Here is a 4,722-nt window from a genome sequence, read left to right as displayed (position 1 = left end):
TCTTACAGAATACGCAGTTTCATTCACTTCCTTCATATTCCTACAGATAACACTGCTCCTTTTGCTCTTCCTCTTCATTTTGTCCATTTTGTCATGTGTTACACGTGTAAGAAGAATGGCAATATCACTGAATGAGCATATTGAAGAACATTCTCTTTGAATATAAAGTCTGAGTATTTTTTAATTGATACTATGCTATTGAGTGATTCTGTTGATTCATCTTCTAAAAGATTAATTGAGCTGTGAGAGCTAAACAAAATGTTGTCCTCAACATTCCCTGTTTTTATGAGGATTACAGTGAAACAGTGAATTAAATGTAATAATCTTAATGCATAGATAACTACCTATTACCAAGCGACCAAGAAAGCATTAATCTCTTTGGCCACAGTGGTAGAACTTCCATGCTATTAAGTTGTTCAGTCATTTGACATTCTTAAGCAATAGTATTTGTAATTCGGTGGTGTTTTTGTTTTTCAGAGTCAAAGGCATTGTTAGGTGAGGGAATGGATAATGAAGTATCTACTCATTTCTGACTGGCTGACCCAGCTTGGTCTTGCAGAATGTTGCACACTCTTTGAACAGTATGATGGCATAGAGGTAAGAATTGGCTTTTTCAATAAAATTCTTGAAAAAATGTCAAGCAAGATGATATAATGGAAGTGATTAGTGTTCTGTGATACGATGGAACAAAAACCCTAAAGGCTGATAGTTTGCTCTTGTGTTGGGAAAGGGGAAAATAAAACCAGTGTCTTTCGTAACTGTGTACTAAAACTCACAGAGAAATAGTTGCTAACTGGTGAGCTAGATAAATTGAACATTTTACTGTTTCTAATGCCATTTGTCCTATATTAGTCTTGGCTGTCTGGGATTGTAACAAATGGGCATGTTCACCGGAGCAAGAACACATAGATAACTCTTGTTCTGCAAAAGAAATAAGTTTGTTTCTTAAAATTGAGAACTAGATAAGAACTGGCACGTAAGTTTATGTTTTACATGAAGTTGTTTATAGGTAAATGGATACTATGTGGCTTAAGAATAATCTTCTCTATTGAGCAAATAGCACATTACAGAAAGACCTTACATCAGTCATCTTGAAGATCCCCAGAAATTTATTTAGAAACTCTTAGGTAGCCCTTTTCCCACAGGTCTTACTTGATCAAAATTTCATCTTATTGTCCATTCTGTGTTTTCAGTCCTTACCATCCGCCGTACACTTGCATACTATATCATCAATTGAATGCTGCTTTGACGTGTTTTAATTCTGTCTTGCTGTATGCCTAATTCAGAAAATAAATGTAAAAAATATAACTGATTATTCTCATCAACTCAAAATATTCTTGTATTCCCTTTTAAAACAATTTTTTATAAATTTTTTTGTCACTAACCAAAGTGTCATGAAGTGGCACTAAGGTTTATTTAAAACTGGCTTCTGTGTCACATCTGTGCTGCTTGTATACTGGAGTTCTTAGTGAGTGTCATGGTAATCTCATAATCCAAGCAAAAGAAAAATAAAAGTATTTTAAATATAAGTAGAATTTGTCACAATTAGGAAAAGGACAGCATTTTCTACTTTCACAGATGGACTCAGTCAGTAAGACTTAGAAGCACATTGGAAAATGTTGTTATGTGATTCACGCTACCATTGTAACATAGTAATATAGAACCGTGGGACAGCTGTTTTGACAGTCAACAAACAAAAACCTGCAGCAAAGGTAGTTTACAGCTTACTGAGCCCAAAAGCTGCTTGTAAAAAGTTTTTGCTGAAGTGCAAAACTTAAAAATAGGCTTAGCACGTCATTTGGGATACAATGGACTTCTTTTTAAGTTCAAGGCCGTGAATCAGAATTTCAGTTCTGCAGTATCTGTAGATTACAAGCATTACATCATTTCTTAGTTCCTCAGCCAAACTGAGTATTTTCTTGAAACAAAACTTTGAGAAAATGCCTGACTTACCCTGACTTCACGTACTTACTAAGCTGCTTAATGCTAGGCATACGCTTAAAAACCATGTTGAACCAAGCTTCTAAGTTCTTGAAAGTCTAAGTAATTGCCTTTGATGTGTTCTACTTTAAAAAATAATTACTAATAACTGTTTACACTGGGGTTTTTGTCTCTGCAGTAGAAGGTATGATTCTATCCATTTTGCTGAGGACAGTGATGCACAGTTTCTCGAATTAAATTGTTCTTAGCTAAGTAGTAAATTCATGGCAGTAGAAGACAGAGTTCTTGGGTTTCAGTCAACTGCTCTAGCCAGTTCTTAAGCCAGACCAGAAAGTGCTTATGATCTTGAATGAAGAAAGAAAGCTTCAAGCCAGAAGACTGTTCTCCCTGACAAAATCTCCATGTATTAGCGTTGCCTGCTGCAAAATGCAGCAAGTTCTTTAAAACTACTAAAAAAAAAACCCCAAAATGTGTTTATAAAAGCTCCCAGTCTGTTACGCTGAGCATATGCTGTGCAGTACTGGAGTTAACACCAATCCTTTTTGTGTTCCTCCTTACAAGTTTTTTGCTAAAGTTTGAAGAGTAGGCATATTGCATGTGTACTTCTTTGTGTGTGGTTTTTCTCGGAGGATGATTTTGGGGTTTGGGCGGGAGGGTGTTGGGGTTTTTTTGAGAGAAGCAGAGGGAGCCTCAGTCACTGTCACCAAAGCTGAAAAATCCTGTCTACTGAAATGTGAATTCATCATCAGTACCAATTTTTGCATTTGGGTAAACCTAGAAAGGGATAAGGTAAGAGTAATAATTATTCAACTCCCTCTTTCCGTCATTAGGTATGTATGAGGTATCATTTGAGAACAGCTGTGCCTGAGTGTCATACTAAGTGAAGTTCCCTAACAGCTTTTGAAACAGTTATAGCTGGTGGCATTAAAAAGTTGAGGCTTTCAGCATTTAGAGGACTACTCAGTCTAAATCAAAGAATGTCATGCTTTTGCAGTGGTTTTAGTTTGAGAGATTTTAAAATAACAAATTCAAAAACAGTGGCTCACTTAGAGTAGAAGTCTCTGTCAATTGTCTTATTTACACAGTGAAACAGTGTCCTTTTGTATTTTAGGGTCCTAGGCCTAACTTGTCAAAATTCCATTAGAAAAGGCCACTTTTAGTAATATGACTTGCCAGTAACAAAATGGAGTACATCTTATGGATTTCTCTGTATCTGATTTACAGTGAAAATACAGAACAGTAAAAAGAAATACATTCGATCATAAATTTTCTGCTTTGGATGTGTTTTGGTTTTGCTCTGAAAGATCTCATCAGATGAAATTTTGTACATATTTATAAATCAACATAAAATTGAACTTTTGTACTGACTTATAAATAATGCCTTGAGTTAATTCAGCAGCTTATTTTGAAAATAAAATAGTAATGATTTTGTGGAGCGAAAGGGGAAAAAAGAGGACAGTTCAGGTTTGATTACCCAAATGCATTATCTGGAAATCCGTGTTCTTCAGAACAGTGTTACAACCCGTGTTATCTATTAATTACATTGAATATCCTCTTATTATCCAAAACCTTCCTTTCCAATATTATTATGCCCCTCAGTTGACTCTGAGATTTATTTTCCTTCATTAGCTTAAGTGCAATTGGCATACTAGCACTTTTGGGTTTTTTTTTATTCAAAAGAGTAATTGCTTTTAGAAACTCTCCAGCTATCTTTGCCAGCTTCATTGTGAGAAAAAAAAATTAGAGGCAATGAATTAACGTTTTAAAAGAAAAATTCTTCATCCCTTCAATGACACAGCTTATCACGACAAAAAGGGCTTCATGTAACACATAAATATACTCATGTTTGCTGTTACATAGCTTACAGTATCAGAAACAGTAAACCTGTCTGAAAGAAACTTGAATTCTCCTGGACTAATAGGTATAGTACGTTCCTTACTCTGGCATTTGCTACAGAACTTACTCCATTTTACAGATGCTCATCTTAGGAAAACGGGATTTGAAAATCAAGGCCACCCAACACAAAATTTCCAATATCCTGCTGCTTCAGGAGGTAGAAAAAAAGACTTAAGATTTCCATGTTGTCCCCTAAAGACTAAAAGAATGAGTTAAGGCAACCTGAGCTTTCCTGTCACAAAGAGATGACAAACTAATAATACTGTGATTCAGGATACTGCTCTGAATACTGATTACAGGGGTACTCTAAATAGACAGTAAGAAGACTAGCTAAACATGAATCTCTTGGCAGGGTTTTAAAAAACAATATAACATGTACTTTTTTTTTTTGGAAGTTGTCTTTTAGAAAAGGTTCCACTTCCGTTTCATTTTTTGTTGCTCTCTGTCTTCAGCTTAACAACGTACAGTAATGTTTAACAGACCATACTTGACCGAAGACTGTGTCATGAATGTCTTCCTCACTTGGAAAGATCGTATCAAAAGGTCTAAACCAAGCTATTTTGTGTATGTGCCACCTCATCCCTAGTGAGGAGAGGTGAGGAGTGCTTACACAGGCAGTCCTGGCCCTCCTCCTCTATTTGGGACTTTGCTATGAATTAAAATTTGATCACTACATCTTTTGTTGCTTTTATGATGCTTTTATCAGTTCAGTATCAAAATTCAACTCAAGTTTGTGAGAGTTGGAACAAGCCCTGTAAGATGTTCTATTCTGAGTGGAAGGATATAGCGAGATGACTTATTGTACAGGATATTTTGAGAATAGTTAACAAGATAGGAGTATTATGCAGTCTGCCCAATAATTCCAAAGATCACTGCCTAAGGCTT

General features: G+C 35.6%; 1 protein-coding gene across 1 annotated transcript in view; it reads left to right on the top strand.

Moving 5' to 3' along the window:
* Positions 1-484: 484 nt before the first annotated feature.
* The window catches only part of BCAR3 (BCAR3 adaptor protein, NSP family member), a gene marked incomplete at its 3' end in the record, with an annotated part of 75,785 nt that continues 71,547 nt past the window's right edge, over positions 485-4,722 (top strand). Inside the window, exon 1 of the mRNA XM_009647517.2 lies at positions 485-597. The remainder of the gene's footprint in view (positions 598-4,722) is intronic.

The sequence above is a fragment of the Egretta garzetta genome, unplaced genomic scaffold, assembly GCF_000687185.1.
Source record: "Egretta garzetta isolate BGI_Z169 unplaced genomic scaffold, ASM68718v1 scaffold149, whole genome shotgun sequence".
Taxonomy (NCBI): Eukaryota; Metazoa; Chordata; class Aves; order Pelecaniformes; family Ardeidae; genus Egretta; species Egretta garzetta.
Note: the sequence above shows the minus strand (reverse complement) of the source record. Positions and strands in the feature narration are given on the sequence as shown.